Genomic DNA, 20,892 nt, shown 5'->3' with positions numbered 1-20,892 from the left:
GCATCTTCTAGTGATAATTCCATATATGGGCAGGATAATTGTCAGATGGAAGATAACACATTGGACTCCTGATGAATTTTTGAAGTCTGTATTCTATCTTAAGTATACCAAAACAGTATTCAACTTGGGACCCTACACCAAAATCTATAATCAGCTTGAATCTCTTATAAGAGATTCTATATCATAACAATGACCTAAGATCAAAGTACTGAAATTTCAACTGTAGAAGCATCTTAGAAATCATCTAGTCCAATCCACTCATTTTAAAGTCAAGGACACTGATGCAGAGATATTAAATGATTTGTCCAAAATCTCATAGACTACATGGTATAGTAGACAGATACATAATCAAAGATAGGTCACAAACCATGGCTATGCATTATTACAAAAGCCAAGGGAAGAAAAAGATCAGGAAGGAAGGAGCAGACAACTGTGTGAAATACTTCAGGAATTTTAAAGCTAGAAAGCAGGCAAGAAAAGTCAATGGATTTGGCAATTAGTAACATTGGTTTTATTAATCTAAGATTATTAGACAACATGATCAAATAATTTGCTTGATAATATTCACAATAATAATAACTTCCATTTCTCTAGAATTTTAAGATTTATATGGGATTTTATATATATCATTTGAGTGTGAAAACAATAACACAACAATATGAATTAAATATTATGATTATTCCCATTTTATGGATGCAGAAATTGAGGCTGAGAGGTTGCATGACTTGCACAAATTCCCCCACTTGGTAAATGTCTGAGAAAGAATGAAATATTGAGTCTTCCTGACTCCAAGTACAGAGTTTTATCTACTAACTGTCCATATGCCTCATAACAGATATCAATCAATTCTATATTCCAAAAGATGTCACCCTTTTTGTTTGAGTGACACAGTGGATCCAGATTTCACTTTTGTTATTTTCTGAATACAACATTGAAAAATCTCACTTACACATTATAAAACTTTCCTAATGCACATGCACAAAATCACTTTCTATTTTTTGGTCGGAAAAGTGAGTAGAAACAGATGAACAGACATAGATGGTTTAGCATTATGTTATCTTTACCTCCACTCCCTGCCCAGAGATAATTTATAGAAGAACTCAAAAAAGAATTGAAGAATCAAATAAAGACATTACCTTCCTGTATGAACCCCATAGTGAGACTTGAAAGGGTAAGGATTACATACAAAATGGAAGTGTAGGGAACATATATAGGATGGGGAAAGAGAGGGAGATTCCTTGAGTTAGTTATATGAATTGGAGGACTCTTGAAAACATTAGCCCATCTAAATTGTTGCCCATAACAGTATGTCCAGTACTGCTGCACAAACCATCAAATCAGTTGGTTAAGGTCAACTCAGACTTTTTCTTTACAATTCGAGCCCTATCAAAGTGGAATGATCCACTTTTAGAGGTAAAAAGTGCCTTGATAAGTGGAGATATTTGAGAAAAGGTTCATTTGAGAAAAGGCTTTTAGAGTTGATTCTTATTCAAGAATATATTGAACTATCATCAAAACCCAGCTTTGGAAAATGAATGATTCTACTATTCTATAGTGAAATATAGGTGACAATGTTGATTAAGTAAAGGTCTAGAGGCTGAAATGCAAAGTTTTGAGAATCCAATGCTAGGTTTTATCAACAAAATCTGAGCCTTGAATAAAGCTAGATGGGAGAGTTCTTATCTAATCTCCAATAAAAATGAAAAGAGCAAGTCACAACTTCTGAGCCTCATTTAATTCTGCAAAATTCCTCTTAATAAGTTATATCCAAGTTGAAATGTGGAGTGTGTCCCTCCAAGGATGAGCTTGCATGTTGACAAACCATAGCAGTGGTCCTCAAACTTTTTAAATAGGGGGCCAGACTGTTGGAGGGCCGGACTATAGTAAAAACAAAAACTCACACTCTGTCTCCGCCCCTCAGCCCATTTGCCATAACTCGGAGGCTGCATAAACCTCTTTAGTGGGCCACATGTGGCTCGAGGGCCATAGTTTGAGAACCCCTGCCATAGACATTTGGAATCATTTAAATTTGAGTGATCCTAAGGAACCACATAGACATCTAATTCCACCCTTATTTTAAAGATGAGGAAACTAAAGCCTAGAAACATTAAATGACTCTCTGAGGTCATAGGTTGCACAGCCAAGAATTAACATGAAGTCCACATACTATATTCTTCCCATCTAACCATGCTGCTTCGTAAAACAAAAGCAGAAAGTTGAAAGCCAGGAATACATTGGCTCTCGAAACAGTACTTGTACCCATCCATTTAGCAATATTTCCCACTAACAGAAATATCCTAAAATCTGACAAGCCCACATCTTGTCAATTTTCCAGGAACTATATAGTGGACATTCTCTGACTTACTCTAGAGGAGAACTCCTAATAGATGGTCTTCCTAGAGGTTGAATTACACTAGGCTGGCAAAAAAAAATAGATTTGTTGAAGGGAAATGATTTCCAGAAAATGATCAACTCAGTAAAGATAAGGATTTACTTTCAAATCTACTAATTATCCTATAGGACTCCAGAATCCTTCCTAAAGAACACTAGAAAAATAAACTTATACTTAAATGGAATATACTGACATCAATGATAAGAATATCAGGCACCTAATTATTTTTTTTCCTTAGGCATTTTCACCAATTTAGATCTGAATTCACTAAGAATTGAGGTGTATTCTATGCAGCTATAAATGGAATAATAGAAAATTTAGCTATATGTCTCCACAATTCCTGTTATACACATACCATGTCATCACTATAATTGTGAGCATTGATTTTCTCAGTCTAACTTACAAGATTGAGCTGATGAGAAGGTGGACACCTCATTAGGTTCTGCAGGGGGTTTCAAGTCTGAAATAATGAATTACAGCTATTTTTGATGCCTTAATAGAATGACATTTTCTTGAGTATATATATCTAATTGATCATCTCACTTATAATATCTACTTAGTATTGATGATAATGATCTAATATTAATTCACAATAATAATTATGATGCCTACTTGAACATTGCCTTTCATTAGAGGCTCTAAACATTTTAAAATGTTAAGTAATGAACTTTTCTTAGATGAAAAGCATAACCATTGAAATGTTACCAGTAATATTCAGAACTTGATGCATTTTGCAGAAATAAGAATTCCAAATCCCTGTTTTCTTTTAATCACTGGGAGATATGCATAAAGGCTTCCTGCTGTGGAATACAAAAATAACTAATTTAAGCCTTTCCACATGAAAACTGTTACCCAAGCCATCAGTGAGACTTGATGGGTTGCATTTTACAACCACAAAATCAAAATGGAAGGTTGTATCTTGTTTAAAAAAGAGAGAGAGAGAGAGAGAAAAGAAAAGAAAATCAGAGCTGTATACTTGTGTGGAAATTCATGAACCCTAAAGATAAGGCAAGTCATAGGAAAGAACATTTGGGTGAGGAAAAAAAAGACAGCAGACTCCTCTGCCAGGTGAAGGAAATGGATGATGAGTTTTTAGCAAAGATAACAAAAATGACAGAGAAATAAACTATAGAAGTGAGACAGATTTTAGTTACCAAAATTATTCACAATGAGTGTCATTTTACTGTAGGTGGATAATTTGATCTTCACTTGCCTTGATAACAATCTCATGTCTCAGAAATCAGGGGGAAAAAAAAAGCCCTCTTCTGTACTTAATTCTGATCAATAAACATGAACTGGTTGGTGAAGCAGAAATGCCAGAAACATTGAAAAGCAGTGATTAGGCCATTTTAGAGTGACATATCAAAAAGGAAATACTGACACATACACTAGAAAAGCAGAAGTCAGAAAGAGGAGAGATTCCATGGCCTAAGACACTAAAGAGGAAGAAGGAAGAAAGGAAGGAAGGAAAGAAGGAAGGGAAGGAGAAAGAATGGGAGGAAGGAAGGAAGGAAGGAAGGAAGGAAGGAAGGAAGGAAGGAAGGAAGGAAGGAAGGAAGGAAGGAAGGAAGGAAGGAAGGAAGGAAGGAAGGAAGGAAGGAAGGGAGGGAGAGAGGGTGGAAGGAAGGAAGAGAGGGAGGGAGAAAGGAAGGAAGGACCATTCAGAGGATAAGGAGTGAAAATGAAATCAGTACTGTAAAGTGTATCTATCCTATGGTGTCATATAATCACCAAGGAGCAAAGTCTTTATGTGAGTTAAAGAAGATGGAAGGAGTGAGAAAGGAAAGGTTTAAGAAGAAAACATGTTTGGAAAATACTTTCCAAAGAACACAGGTGAAAGTACTCCTCACTGAAATGTATCTCATATTTATTTGTATTTTACTTTGTATGTCTGCATTTATGTGACGCTGTCTACCCTCATAGATCTATTTCTCAATGATTAGCATATTCCTACTCCATTTAAATAACAACTCAGCTGTTGTTGTATCAATATTATTTCCTATTCCCTCATTGTGGGATACAGACGCATTCCCTTGGCCCTATGTCCCCGTGTCCTTAATTCAAACCCATAACATGCCATTCAAAATATATCTATTCTTTCTACTGTGTTCTTCAGAAGGTGTGTTCCAAACATGCTTTCTTCCGAAACCTTTCTTTCTCATTCCTTCTTTCTTCTTTCACTCACAGAAAGATTTGGGTCCTGCTTGATTATATGACAACATGGGATAAATACTTTCTAGTACTGATTTTGTCTTCACTCATTATACTCTGAATAGTCTTGCCAGGGAAAATTGAGTACTCTTTGTTTTCCACTGCCATATCTAGACTCTCCTTCTTATGATCATTACTTAATAATCTCTCTTTCTCTGAGGTTCATCAAATCCATATTTATTAACTAACCAAGATTCTAGTTGCTGTTATCCCCAATATAATATTTTTCTTTCCTTGGTGAATTCAATAATTGTTTTACAGTCTTCCTTTTCTCAATAGAATTAATGTATATTAATGTATAATTATCCTTTCTGCAGTAAGCAGTGCTCCATGATCTGAAAAATTCAATAAAATTTTTGACCCTCTCTTGAATTAGAAAAAAAATCTGATTTTTGTAATGGGATCTTTGCAGTATCTTATTATAAAATTTGGGCTAATATTTGGTCATATGTTCTATGTTGTCTGCTGACCTTTGCATATTGTCTATGACCTCTGCAAAATTCTCCAAAATTTCTTATGCTGATCCATAATATATCAAAACCTCAATGGAGAAAGTTGTGATATGGAAGAGATAACTGCACTTATACACACATACTCCCTCAAACATCCTAACTTCCAAGTTTGTTTGCATTGAGCAGTGCCCCCATAATATGGAAAATCCACTAAATTTTTTTTGGCCCTCCCTTTGTACCAGAAGAATTTGCCTTTCATGTTCACCGTGACTTCTAATCTCTCCATATCTCAGTTCTTCCCTAGACTATTACCTCTTTACTGGTTACTTTCTCATCCTTTTCTATATTCTTCTCTTCTCTTTAATTCCTTACCTCCATATCTTATTATCAATAATATCCTTCTAAGCTCCAGATTTGGTTCATTGCCACAATCTATTACATTCATTTCTATTCAAGGGCTATTGAAAGAATCTCAGAAAAACAAACATCCTGAATTCATGCTGACTGGGCCAACTATAAATTTATTTATCTTATATAATCTCAATCTCAACCACATTGATGGCAATGCAATTCTTTTACACATGGATAATTGATTCAATCTCACCATAGCAATTTTTTGAATCTTTTCATCCTTCCTTTGTCCTCCCATAGTTGTTCATCCCTCAAACCTCTCAGTTGAGAACTTTGCCTCATATTTTATTGAAAAAAGAAAAACCATTCACTGAGACCTCTCTTTTTTCCTTTTCTTCATCTCACATCACACAGATATTTGGTGCCACTCTCTCCTTTGTTACCCATTTTACATAGAAAAATGTGTCACCTATTTCTTTCCAAAGAAAATCCTTCTAACTGTGGTAATGCTTGCTATTCCATTGCATCTTCTCCATCAGAGTACCCCTTCTAAGATCTTCATTCTCTCACAATTTTCAAAATACCCCTTTGAATCATCTGCTTTACTATGACCTACATATAAATCCATATCTTTTCCAATATCAAAGTACTATCATTTGATCTATCCATACATGCATGCTAATTATCATCCTATAGCTCTCTTCCCTTTTTGTGGCTAAGTTCCTTGAAATGGTAATGTCACTAATTTTGACCATTTTATTTCCTTTTATTCTTTTTTATTTAACTTGGAAGTCTGGATTCCAATGAATCATTCAAATGAAACTGCTCCCTGATTATCTCCAAATTTGCAAATCAAAAAAAAAATTTTTTTTCCAATTCTTAGCCTTCTTGGCCTCTCTGCAACCTTTGACATGGTCATTTCCCCTCTTTTCCTGGATGTTTTTCATTTCTAAAAGTTTCCATAATGCTGCTTTTTTTTTTCTTTCTTCAAGGCTCTCTCTGCTCCAGTTCATCCTTGACTTAGTTGTTAAATCAATTGTCCTAAGGTTAATATCCAACCACACCAAACTCTCTCTCCATCTCTTCCCTCATTCAATAAACTCCGGTGGCTCTTTACATCTAGGATTAAATATAACCATTTTAAAATGCTTGTAAAGTCTTTCAGTTTCTACCTCCATAGTTTTCTTATATGATTCCCTCTAATAATCTAGAATTAGTGATACTGGCCTTGATCTTCATCACCTAAGACATTTCATCTCCTACTGCCAGGTATTTTAACTGGCAATCCTTCATACCTATAGTTTTCTGACATAGTAGGATGGGTTAAAATCTTATCTTTTGAAAGAAGCTTTTCTCAGACCCCCTTACTGTTTTTGCTTTCCCTTTGAGATTATCTTCAATTTATCCTTCTCATATAGTATATATACATAGTTGCTTGCATGTTGATTTTAAGCTCCTTAAGGGAATGGTTTGTTTTCACCTTGCTTTGTATCTCAGTGCTTAACACTACTATTGGGAGGTGATAAGTGCTTCATAAACACTTGTTGCCTTGAATTAATTGGATATAAACTCCTTGAAGACAAGGATTCTTATGGGGAAGTGAAGGGAATAAACACCCATATATGGATAAGCACTTTACTCAAAAATATTGATGCTTTGATGCTCAGAACAACAGTGAGAAGTAAGTGTTGCTATTATCACCATTTTACGATTCAGGAAACTGAGGCAAGGTTAAGTGACTTTCCCAGAGTCTCTGAGCTAGAGTCTATGGCTACATTTGAACTTATATCTTCCTAACCCTAAGCTCAGCACTTTATCTACCATACCACTTTGCTACCTTATGTTTCATTTTTATTTTGTATTCCTCTTGTTTCTTATATTACCTAAGGAGGTCTTTAAAATATTTGCTAATTGATTCATAGTGCCTTTCTTCTATGGACTTGTTAGCATCATATCCAGAGTTTCAAAATGTATTGATTCCTTTGTTTCATTTTAAAAGGAGCTGTATACTCTAAACAATTACAATGCACTGTTAGAGGTATATAAATTGACAAAGGTAAGAACCAGATTAGTAAATAAACAACAGAAAAGAGAAAGAGAGGTAATGATCTTCACTATGAACAAGTTCATTGAAAACAAATCTTTCAAGTCTTTCCATTTCTTGGCCAAATCAGTAGACTAATAGTTCTAGGGAATACTGAATACATCACATATCTGAATTTCAAAGTGATAGATGACAAGGGTATTTTTTTTTCTATATTTTTGTGGACAATATGGGGGAGGTTGATAAGCTGGAGTGGAGACAGAAGATAGCCAAAATATTGAAAGGCATTGAGCCCCTGTCATACTGAAATCAGTAGAAGCAACTGGGGATATTTAGGCTAGAAAAGATATGTCTCAGTGAGAATATGATAGTTCTCTTCAAATAGTGAAAGGAGGGATTTTCTTCTTAAAGGCAAAGCTAAGAGAAATAGGCATATTAATAATTAACAAAGAGGAAATTTTAGATTTGATATAAAGAAAAAAAATTCTTAAATTAGTAGAGATATTCACAAGAAAATGGACTGATGAGAAATAATGGGTTCCTATGTGGTGGCAGCATTCCATAACACCCATACTCCACTAAAGGCTAAATTATTGCTTTGTTGGAAAAAAATAATTTGGATAATCTGAGGTTCCTCTAAAATCTGATGTTCTGATTAGCTATGATTCTGTAACTTTTAATGACACTCTCCTCTCTGGGATTCCATGATTTTATGATCACATGATTTTCCTTTAAATTTACTATTCAATCAGTATTCAACAAAAATGTATAGATGCTTATAAGATGCCTTAAGGCCTATCTAGATGACAGAATACAAAGGTAGGAGAAAAAAAAGACATAAATTATGTGCCAAAACATACAGATAGAACCTTCCTAAAAAGTAGAATTATCTTCCCCAAATTAAATGGGTAGCCTTAGGAAGAATTTGGGTCTTATGAGCAAATCTTTAGATATTAATTGTCCCTGTCAGTGATGGTACAAAGGAGAGTATTGGTTAGGTACAAGTACAGAATATATGGTCTCTAATTTTGAGAGTTTATGATGATCTGCAACTTAGAAAGTGATTGGTTCCTCTATATTGGTTTCAGAGTACATCAATTGGAAGGGGGTGTAGGTTTTAGAGGATCTCAATAAAACAAAAACAAAATAATCTCTCCTGGATTCTTAGCAATCAGTGACCATAGGGTAGTAAAAACAGATTAGGTCCTAGACATTATTTTAAAATAACTACATCAGTCACTGCTCATGAAGATAGAAGCTAAGGAGTTTGACTGGAATAAAGAGCAACAATGATCCTTCTGATATGCATTGCAGACATCAAAGGAGAAAGGTATAATAAATGCTAAGAATTACTAGAAGGAGATATATCTGTTTATATTTGGGAATGTAAGAGAGAGGTTTGAACTCTTACCCAAAGTCAGGTAGCTAGTTGTGTCAGAGATAAGACTGAAACCAGCCTTTTTTATACACATCTCAGAAATATTCAAATTATTCTGCAATTATTCTACATGGCTATCATTGAAATCAGTGAGGCAAGAGATATTGAGACATTGTAAAATTTCAAAAGTCCTATTCAGTAAGAATAATGATTTTTATTATTATTATTATTATTATTATTATTATCACTGGGAATTTTTTCTTAGATGAATTCAAAAATAATATAATATCCAGCCTTACTATTTGTCATAACAACAAGCCCATTGCGGTGATATAGCTAATAAAAACAAAACAAACAAAACAAAAACTGTGATAAATTTAGCATCTTATCATGAACCTGCATTAATTGGTACTCTTCCTCTTTTTAGCCTTCATTTATAAAATAAGGGAGCTGGACTAAATGATCTGTCTAAGGTCCTTCCAACCTCTAGATTCTATGATCATATTAATTCCCATAAACTTCAAAGCTAAAGTCATACAAAACCCTCTTTTTTATTGTTCCACAGTTTGGGTGAATAACACAGAGCTGAGATAAGATTCTATTGCCCTGACTTCTACCTCTAAGGTCATTAACATGATTTATTATGAAGCGACAGGAAATTAGTTATTGAATATTTCAATACTGCAAAGAAATAATGTAATTCCATGGTTACTATGGAACTGCCACAGCTCAGAGTAAGCTGTAGCCATAGTAACAAGATGAGAATGTATTTCTTAAATGTTTAAATATTGCTTTATACTTTATACGCATTAAAGTGTAGCCAATTCTTGTTATTTATAATTGAATTAATTTTCTGATTCATTCGGGGTCTGCCGTTCTCCAATTTTTTTCTATTACCTTAATTTAAGAAGATGAGTTTAATAAGATTTCCTTTAGACCCTGATTATTAGAACAAAAACAGAGATTGCATTTATAGAGAAAGAAATTGAAAGGGGACCTTTTAGTAACAACTAAAGATAATTAAACTCAGTAAATATTTTCAACTGGGCCTTAATTCATTATGTTTAATTTTAAGACCAAACATCTGAGTGATAGGTTTAGAAGCTACTGTAGGGGCCCAAGGACAACGTAAGGCAAGGCAGGTGTGGTTAAATGGCCAGAACACAAGAGAGAAGAATAGGGTTTGAATCATATCTCTATCATTTACTATTTGGGTTAGTATTTTCATGGAATCACAGAAACTCACAACAATCTTCTGACACTTGAATAAAGAGATCAGATTCACCATTAAGTGTGTATTTTGTGTTTTATTTTCTTTTTTCTTTTCTTTCTTTCTTTTTCTTTCTCCTTCTTTCTCTTTATTTCTATTCCTTCTTTCCTTCCTTCCTCCTTCCCTTCCTTCCTTCCTCCCTCCCTCCCTCCTTCCTTTCCTTCCTTCCTTCCTTCCTTCCTTCCTTCCTTCCTTCCTTCCTTCCTTCCTTCCTTCCTTCCTTCCTTCCTTCCTTCCTTCCTGCTTTCCTGCCTTCCTTCCTGCCTTCCTTCCTGCCTTCCTTCCTGCCTTCCTGCCTTCCTTCCTTCCTTCCTTCCTTCCTTCCTTCCTTCCTTCCTTCCTTCCTTCCTTCCTTCCTTCCTTCTTTATTTTTTTTCTTTAACAAGGTAAACAAACCTAGGCAAAGTTTTCCCCTCCTTACTTTTTTGCCCAGCTATGAATTGAAAGGTATGGCCTCAATTCAGTCAAATAATATGAGAAGAGATCTCTTTTTTTCTGCTTAGCCTACAGGAACAGTGGTTCCCATGGACATTTTAAATGAAGGAATAGCAACATTCTTCTGAATCATTATATCATGACCAGCAATCCTCCTATTCTCATCCTTCCTACTTCTTTGCCCTTAGACCTTTTTTTTTGTGAAAATTGAGTTTTAAAGGAACAGAAGAGTCAACATTCATTATTTCTGGGATGGCTACTAAAGTGACGTACAATTTTGGCTCCAGGAGTTAATTGCATGGAAATTTTCCTTGGGGAAGCTGTATCAAATGTATCTTCAAATAAAATTTTTAAATTAATGAAATAAAATGATAGATATAATTAAGACAAACTCAGTTGAACTGAATCAATCTCACACAGTTATCAAACATCTATTATTTGCCAGATTGTTCAGGACACAAAAAGAAGAAGAAGAAAGAAGAGGAGGGAGAGCAAAAGGAGAAGGAAAAGAAGGAGGAGGAGAAAGAAAGAGAGAGATGGAGAGAGAGAGGGAGAAAGAAGGAAAGACAAAAATAGAAAGGGAGAAAGAAAAATAGACAGAAAGAAGGAAGGAAGGAAGAAAAGAAGGAAAAAAGAAAGAAAGAAGGAAGGAGGGAGGGAGGAAGGAAGGAAGGAAGGAAGGAAGGAAGGAAGGAAGGAAGGAAGGAAGGAAGGAAGGAAGGAAGGAAGGAAGGAAGGAAGGAAGGAAGGAAGGAAGGAAGGAAGGAAGGAAGGAAGAAAGGAAGAAAGGAAGAAAGGAAGAAAGGAGAGAAAGAATGAAGGAAGGAAGGAAGGAAGGAAGGAAGGAAGGAAGGAAGGAAGGAAGGAAGGAAGGAAGGAAGGAAGGAAATAGAAAACTTAGAAGCTCTAAATTCTAATAAAGTTTACATTCTATTTGGGGAAGTAACATATAAAAAGACAGAATTAGAAATGCTATAGTTTTTTTTTTCTTTTTGTTTTTTTTGAGGCTGGGGTTAAGTGACTTGCCCAGGGTCACACAGCTAGGAAGTATTAAGTGTCTGAGACCAGATTTGAACTCAGGTCCTCCTGAATTCAGGGCTGGTGCTCTATCCACTGCACCACCTAGCTGCCCCTAGAAATGCTATAATTATAGTTATACTATTACTATAGATTACTCATGGAAGATAATGCTCTCTCTCTACAAAGACAAGTTATTTAATATTTAAGATTTTAGTGAATTTCACTGAAGAGTTAAGGGACTTGCCCAAAGTCACACAAGTAGATGTTAAGAGGCAAAATCTGTTATTGCTATTGTTGCTGTTACTATTGTTTTTCTGTTCCAGGAATTTTTTTTAACTGAGCTTTAATAAGAATGATAATTTTGAAAGTATTTAAAGCCTTTCTGCTATATAGAAACTTGTATAATATTGAAAATTATGGGTTTTTGTCTCTAAGGCAGTTTGATTGGTTTTTTTGTTTGTTTTGGCTTAATGACATTTTCTCTCTTGTGTCAAAGACTATCTTTAGTAAGAGAAAGGATTTTAAAGATATTTTATTTAGTTATCATTACAAGTAAAATGATTTGTATACTGATCAACATTTTTTTTCTCAAACATTGATTTGTGATTGTTATCAAAGAGCTCCCCCAATACCCAGGAAAGAGGGCAGAAGAGGAAAACCAGCAGTAAGCGGCAAAATTACAATTTTTACAATGATACTGTTATTTATATTGCGAAAATTTTGGTGCCAATTAATTTATCACTTTGTGAACCATACTCCCTTATACTATCAATAAAGCATTTTTCAATTTTAACTATTTACTTAAATTATATGAGTTGATTTATTTCTAGAAAGTTATAACTTTTCTGTAAACCTAATTTGAACGTAATGTATAAATTATTGTGTATGCTATATAAAATGACCTTCTTTCTGAAAATTCAGTGAAAGAATGTTTGAAAGTTAATTTTTAGAAATTGATCAAATTTTATTAAGTAGCCTAAAACTTATGGTTTAACCACATTCTCCTGTTATTTTAGATAGTAAACTAGACTACCTGACTTCAGCTACAAATGTACAATTTAATATTTTAACAACTATATTTTATAACTAAACTCCAACTGTGATCCAGTGCCACAAATATCTAAAGTAACAGGATAAAATTAGGAAAATTGCAATTTTTAGACTAAAAAGATAAATCTAAGATGATCAACTTTAAAAGGATTTAGTGAATGAAATCATTTTTAATCATTACATTTAGTATAAGGGTTGTTATTTGTCCTTCATTCTTGAAGAGAACCATGATGTCAGGGAGGTGATACCATGATATGCAAGTGAATTGGATTTAAGTGAAGGAGGCTGTGCAAGGTCACCTGCCTCACTTCCCCTCCAGAGCCATTTGGATTCAGTGGCCAGAAATAGATCAGGACAACTAAAGATGGCCCTGGATGCTATGGGAGACCTTTGTCTTTTTAAGCTTAAATTTTCAACAGTATCAGTTTGCTGAGGCAACACCCATTCAGTGATTAAGGCTGGGTAGCAGGTTCTTGTTTCTTCTTCCTTCTCAAAAAGGATCATGACATCAGAGAGATGATGCAAAATTGGGTCCAGGATCCTGTTGTTAAGAAACAAATCTCTGGCATACGAGCTCACTGATGGGCAAGGATGGTATATAAAAGAATCAGAAAGGGCCATATGGAGGAGGGGGCTCTGAAGGGAGCTCAAGACTCTCAGGTGCAGCTGAGGAATCATGAGATATTGCCTCCCCCGAACAAAGACATGGAGGAAAGGAAAAACACCATTGTGTGATTATGTGAAGGCCAGAGAATGGACCTAACTTGCTCCCAGGTAGTGGAAAAACAAACTGAACTAGAGGAAGGTTTGAGCTCTATAGGAATAGTCTGATACTAACTAGCATTGTGGTCTTGATTCCCCAGAATCTCTGACACAAGACCCCCAGAATCCCCAGCTTCTCTGAGCTAAAGAACTTTCTCAGACATCTGTCAGTCATAAAATTGTGATTCCATGAAGCCTCAGCACTGTTTCAGTTACTGGACAGAATAACACTGCATGACAATTCTGACCACAGCTGAACTGATGCTTTATTCTATGATTCCTAAGCAAAACTGGAAATGTATGCTGGGGTCAAAGGTATTTCTAACTTCATTCCACCAACTTAATGCTGTAAATTTCCTGAAAACTACATAGTTTTGTATGTAGTGAGAATCATTATTTCTTAGGCAGTGTGGGCGTGAAATGAGATTTATTTCACAGATATATGACTATTCTCCATTTAAAAACTGTTCACTTTAACATACATTACAATGATTTGTAAGTAGTTTGCTTTAAGTTGTATAAAATTTTAGAAAGTTAAATTTTAATAATTTTTGCAAATTTTATATAAAAGCTATGCTCTAATCCAAATTAAGTTTTATATTAGATGACTTTGTGTTTAATGTTTAAACCTGACATTGTTAAATGAAATCTAAGCATTTTTTATTATACATTCTCCATCTATATAAACTCTTCTTTTTTAAAAGAAAATGACAAATTCAGTGTCAGAGATTTCTTATTTGGGGAATACAATACAAAACTGGCTTTTTCTTCCAACCATCTACCATAGAAAAGGTATCCTCAAACCTTTTTTTTGAAACATTAAAAAGTAGCATTGTTTACGAAGAGCCACAATCCACTTCATAGGTTAAAGATGCATTCTGGTGTATTAAAAAACAACCTAGTTTATTAGTTTAAAATGCTAGTTGTTATTATCCAAAGAATAGATTCTTCATCTTGACATGTATCTTTTAGTATATAAAGCTGCTTTTGGCTTATAGCTTTATCATCTGTGTTATACGTTGCTTCATCAAACAGATATTCTACACTTTCATTTCAAATTCACTCTTAAGGTGAAATGGATGTTCATAGATGTCATCCCATAGGATGCTGGAAGTATCCTGGAAACAACATCCTGGCCATGCTACAGATCATAATTCATATCCATCAAAATTGGGTGAAGGATGGTATCAGATATATACAAATATGCATTAGCTTTTAAGCTTTTCATTTGAAGAACTATTTTCCTTTCATGATTTAGTCTCAAATAGCTATAATTTCCAGGTCCAACCAGAACCTAACTACGTGCAAGAGAATCCATTTGCAGGCATTTTCTCTTGTTCAGTGTTAGTCAGTAAGGACAGTGCTTGGGTGTTAGAAGTATCAGAAGGGCTTTCTTTCAGGGTATTGCATAATTACTGAAGGGTTAGTAGTATGAACTCTGTCATCTGTAAACACTCTGGTTTTCAGAACTTTGTAGCAGAGTTCAGGCCCAGCAGGAACACAATTTGTACCTGGGCACTTGCAGCTCCTTTAATATGCAGGCAGCACAGGGGTGTTTTTTGGGTATCCACCACTTGGGGGCATAATGTTTAATAAAGGAAAATAATGTTTATTAAGGTAAACTAATTACCATATTGGCTTCTGTGATGTTTAAAGAATGCATGTGTTAAAAGCTGAGGCTTTCTAAAATATCAGTACTAAGAAAAACATACATAATAGTCTTACCCTAGTAATGGGTCTGACTCATTATTCTGCTAATAAATTAAATGAGCCCCAGAGACAACTACATGGCACAGAAGAGTGTCAGATCTGAAACTGGAAAGACCTGATTTCAAAGTCAAGCTCCTTATCCTAGATAGCACAATGGATAAAGAACTGGGCCTGGAAATGAAAATAATTGAGTTCAAAACTGCATGCAAATGTATGATACTGGCTATATATATAAACCTGGGCATGTCCCTTAATCTCTGTTTGCTTCAGTTTTTTCAATTGTTAAAAAAGGGGGGATAATACCAGCACCTACTTTTCAGGATTGTTGTGAGAATGGAATTGGATAGTATTGGAAGAGAATTTAGCACATAGTAAGTACTATATAAATATTAGCTATAATTATCATTGTTTTATTAGAGATCATTAGAACATTACCAACCTTTAATTCATTGCCAGTCTTTAATTCATGGAGTACTGGAATTTTACTTCAGAATCCATGTCTTTGTAAACCTTATCATCTTTCCCAGTGGTAATTATCGTCTCTGTACTGTGAGACTGTCTGTATCATAACTGTCAGATTTCAAATAACAAATATCAAACAAAATGCCACAGTTACCCAGGACTGACAGAAGGCAGCCAACAACTGGGGAGTGGAACTATTGCTTTAGTCTGTCAGGGAACGTGGAGCCATCATTTCTGTGGATGCCTGACAAATACCCCATCACTGTAATTAAAGTAGAATTCCATGGCTCCAGACCTCTTCTCTCTATGCGGACAAATGCACTGGAAACATAGCATACGGAGAAAGACTAAAAATGGAATATAAGCTCTCCAAACTTATTTCCACAAGCATGAGTAGCACATCAGTGGCCAGTTCCCATTGGCCATCTGTATTCTGGGTTCCTTTGCCAGGAGCACATCCAATAAACACGACATTTCTATTGTTCTCCATGAACAGCCTAAGCTAGCACCCAGCAGAAATAAATGTCTATCAGAAAGGACAAGGGATTCCCCTATGTCAGGGGGCTGGGAAAGCATTTTTTGGCAATTAGAATTGGAGAAGAATATGTCATTCCCCTATAAAGCACTGCTAGGCTAAGGGGGGGGGAAATGGTATTTGAAACTTTGAGTCTCAAGAACATTCACAAGCATCTTCAGTGAAATTGGCCTTGTCCCTCCAAAGAGGAGCAATTATAAACAATTTCCATTTGCCCCATGGTATTTTGGCTCTGTGAGGATGAAGCATAACAGGGGTTAGCAATGATGTGAGGACACAATTCTATACTACACGCCTCTCCAGTCACAACAAGTGAACTTTAAGCTGACTGGAAAAATCGTGGTAGGGGGAGTTTTGTTTGAGTTTTTTTGTTTTGTGTTCCCTAAAACTCCTTCATTAATATTCTATGTGCTTTGTACCAAGTGCAATAATCCCTAGAAAACATGCCTTTCTAAATGAAATTCCAAACAATAATAAAGGATTGGTCTAACTATATGTAATGGGAAAACCAAGTGGATAAAGAATGTCTGTTGTCTAGTCTAAGCCATGTAGTTTAATGGAGACTTTATTAATGTATTGAAATGCATGGGAGAGCTGTTGGAATACAGAGAAGCCAGTGGCTGCTTGAGATCCAACTCAGACCTGCAGAATGGATCTCCTTTTGTGAGAGGATGATACAAGAGTATTGAGAGGCAGTTGCATTCTCTGACCTCTCTGACTGAGAAACCATTGCATTGTCTGACCCCTCTCCTCTTCCTTATGTTTCTAATTTATCTCATTCCCAATCTGCAACACCTGTGTCAGCAAAGGCTGCCCTGCAACTCCTTCAGATGCTATGATTCACAGATGTGGAGGCTCTGTCCCTTAACATTAATGCATCTCTCATTTAGGTGATACAAAGGGATAATGACCTGTGCTTGGAATTTAATAGAATGAGGTTCTCATTAGGGAAATTTTGCAGAATTTTCAATGATCCCAATATTTTCCCTGCCACTACCACTCCTATCTTTGTACTCCTCATTTTCTTAGCATTGTTATCTGATTGAGAATTATAATTTCAATTGCACTGCCCTAGCAAGGTTTAATGAGCATCAAAATCACAGGTGACCAAAGGCAGAGGAGAGGGTAAGATATGATGGATGTAAATTAACTATTATCAGTGACGACTCACAGGAGAAATAACATGAGAAGACACACATCAAAGACACATAAACTAAACTGGAACTATATTGGTCATGAAAGAAGTGCAAAGAGTTAATACCAAATGCTACATTCATAACTTAATGGTCAATAAACATTTATTAAACACCTAAGCTGTAACAGGCTACTATGTTAAACTCTAAAGATTCAAAGAAAGGTAAAAGACAGTTTCCATCCTTGAAGAGCCAATAATCTAAAGGGAAAAATATGCAAACAACTATGTACAAACAAGAGAATAAATGGGAAATAATCAATTGGAGGAAGGTGCTAAAATTAAGAAGGATAATAAAAGGCTTCCTATAAAAGGTGGCATTTGGAATGAAACTTGACAAAAGTCACAAAGCAGAGATGAGGAGAGAAAACACTGCAGGCTTGAGGAATTGTCAATGAAAATGCCCAGATTTTGATGATGTTGTGTCTTGTTTCAGTAATAGCAAGGAGGACATTGCTGTTAGATTTCAGATAACATGGGAATCGAGAACAGTGTAAGACGCTAAACTAGAAAAATAAGGGAGATTATACTATGAAGGCCTTTGGATGCCAAACAATCAATGAATGGAAAGCTGCCAATATAATAAGTTTGTTGTTGTTAAATTGCTGAATTAAGATTAGAAAATCATAAAGTTATAGACTCAGGACTGGAAAATTCTCTAGAAGCCTTCTTGTCCAAGTTGTCTGCACAGTCAGGATGCATTTAAGGTCACATAAGGAGTAGTTAGCAGAACCAAAAATTCAAGCCTAGGTCCTCTAACTGCAAATCTAATATTCTCAAGTTATTTTCATGCTGAAATATCGTGTTACCTCCTCTTTCTGGAAGTCAATTAGCTAAGCAATGACAATGGTCCAGAGTACTGCAAAAAAAAAAAAAAAAAAAAAAAAAAAAACAGGACCAAAGTATCTCGGATGACTTTAAAAAGTCATCCAATAAACTTTTATTGAAAACTTATTATATCCTTCCAGCCTTGTGTCATCTACCAGATTACAAGAATAATAAATTGTGGGATATTTTCAAATGAGAGTATCTGATTCAGAGCCTGTTCACTCTTAGTTTACATAGAATTTGAGCAAACCTGATTTCCCAGACCACAACAGAGCAGAATAGAATAATGAATTACGTGAGAAGAAAGGTTAGGAAATAATATAAAATAGGAAAAAAATAATCAGTCCAAAGGAGAAAGAAAAAATCCTTTCTACATAAATATACACACATGCATATATTTGTAAATAGTGATGGGAGTGAGATACATACTCAAAAGAGAAGATATAAAAAGTGAAAAATACACCTACTATTGAGTTTGGATTAAAAAACTTTTGTATACAAAACTAATGCAAACAAGATTAGAAGGGAAATAAGAAACTGGGAAAACATGTTTACAGTTAAAGGTTCTGATAAAGGCCTCATCTCCAAAATATATAAAGAACTGACTCTATAAGAAATCAAGCCATTCTCCAATTGATAAAAGGTCAAAGGATATGAATAGACAATTTTCATGATTAAATTGAAACTATTTCCACTCATATGAAAGAGTGTTCCAAATCACTATTGATCAGAGAAATGCAAATTAAGACAACTCTGAGATACCACTACACACCTGTTAAATTGGCTAAGATGACAGGAACAAATAATGATGAATGTTGGAGGGGATGTGGGAAAACTGGGACACTGATGCATTGTTGGTGGAGTTGTGAAAGAATCCAACCATTCTGGAGAGCAATTTGGAACTATGCTCAAAAAGTTATCAAACTGTGTTATCGAACCTTTGATCCAGCAGTACTACTACTGGGATTATGTCCCAAGGAAATCCTAAAGAAAGGAAAGGGACCTGTATGTGCCAAAATGTTTGTGGCAGCTCTTTTAATAGTGGCTAGAAACTGGAAAATGAATGGATGCCCATCAATTGGAGAATGGTTGGGTAAATTATGGTATATGAATGTTATGGAATATTATTGTTCTGTAAGAAATGAGCAGCAAGATGAATACAGAGAGACTTGGAGAGACTTACATGAACTGATGCTGAGTAAAATGAGCAGAACCAGGAGATCATTATATACTTCAACAACAATACTATACGTGGATATCTTCAACAAAGAGAAGATCTAATCCTGTTCCATTTGATCGATGATGGACAGAATCAGCTACATCCAGAGAAGGAACACTGGGAAATGAGTGTAAACTGTTTGCATTTTTGTTTTTCTTCCTAGGTTATTTTTACCTTCTGAATCCAATTTTTCCTGTGCAACAAAAAGATTCGGGTCTGCACACATATATTGTATCTAGGATATACTATAACAGATTTAACATATATAGGAATGCCTGCCATCTAGGGGAGAGGGTGGAGGGAAGGAGGGGAAAATTCCAAACAGAAGGGAACACAAGGGATAATGTTGTAAAACAAATTACCCATACATATGTACTGTCAAAAATGTTATAATTATAAAATTAACAAAAATTATATGGGGGAAAGAAGATCTATTAAAAAAAACGTTAATATGCCAGCAATAGACCCTATTAATATAGGAATACCCTATTGGTCTTCCTGTATTATTTTTCAGCATACTATGTGATAACAACAACAATGATAACAAAACAATATGAATATAACTAAAATTACATAGATTTTTTTAAAGTTGGCAAAGCATTTTCTATATATTAACCAATTTAAAACTGACAACACATCTGTGGGGTTTCAGTTTCCTGACTGTCTGGAGAACTTGAGACAAGATAGCTTCTAGAGAATTTTCTAGTCCTAAGTCTATAACTTTATGATTCTCTGATCCTACTTCAGCAATTTCACAACAAAGCTTCCTGAGGGAAGTTTTCAAAAATGAAAGTACAAGTATATCATCCTTATTTTATTAGTGAGAAAACAGAGACTCAAAATATTTAAGCTCCTTACCCAAAGTCATACATCTAGTAAATGTTAGAGAAGGGATTTGATCCTAGGGGTTCTTAGCTGCAATGACAAGGACACATTTAATTAATTTTTGAAAAGGACCAATTTTGTAAAAATATAACTTTTGCTATTTAAAGGTATCATCATCAGTGGTGTAGAAAATTCACTTACATGGGACAGAAAATTAATTCCTATTACTTTGGAAATAGGGGGGAAGAGTCAGGAAAGGCTTTATACATAAATCTTACTTGCAAGTTTGAGAGCTTTTTCCTTTCTTCTTCTAGGTTATTCATTTTAGGAACTTAAAAAAATTGATATTTTATTTAAAATATTGTTTTCAATTCCAAACTTGATAGTTTTCTATATGAAGGAAAGCACCAAAGTACATATATAAGGGTAGAGAGTTATGTATTTGCTCAATTTGTCAACTCACACATACTTATTAAGCACCTCTTGTGTGCAAAGTATTGTGGAAGCTGCTCCAAGAATAAGAAGGTTTTGATAAAACACTGTTCCATAAAATTGACAATTTAGTATGAGGACAAAACCCAAACTCAGAAAAGTAAAAGATTTATCGAAAAAAGGAATGTCTCATGGTAAGCAGGAGGATTTCAGAAAAACCTGGAAAGACTTACATGACAATGCAAACTGAAGTAAGAAGAACCAGGAAAATATTGTACACAAGAACATCAATATTATATGAGATTCTCTCATAAATGAATGAAT

General features: G+C 34.9%; 1 protein-coding gene and 1 pseudogene across 2 annotated transcripts in view; both read right to left on the bottom strand.

Moving 5' to 3' along the window:
- The window catches only part of LOC141555396 (cadherin-13-like), a 956,506-nt gene that overhangs the window by 394,083 nt on the left and 541,531 nt on the right, over positions 1-20,892 (bottom strand). The gene's annotated exons all lie outside the window — the stretch shown is intronic.
- LOC141555255 (UPF0669 protein C6orf120 homolog) lies at positions 14,051-16,027 on the bottom strand (annotated as a pseudogene).

This window comes from Sminthopsis crassicaudata, chromosome 2, assembly GCF_048593235.1.
Source record: "Sminthopsis crassicaudata isolate SCR6 chromosome 2, ASM4859323v1, whole genome shotgun sequence".
NCBI lineage: Eukaryota > Metazoa > Chordata > Mammalia > Dasyuromorphia > Dasyuridae > Sminthopsis > Sminthopsis crassicaudata.
This window is presented reverse-complemented; position numbering and strand designations above follow the sequence as displayed.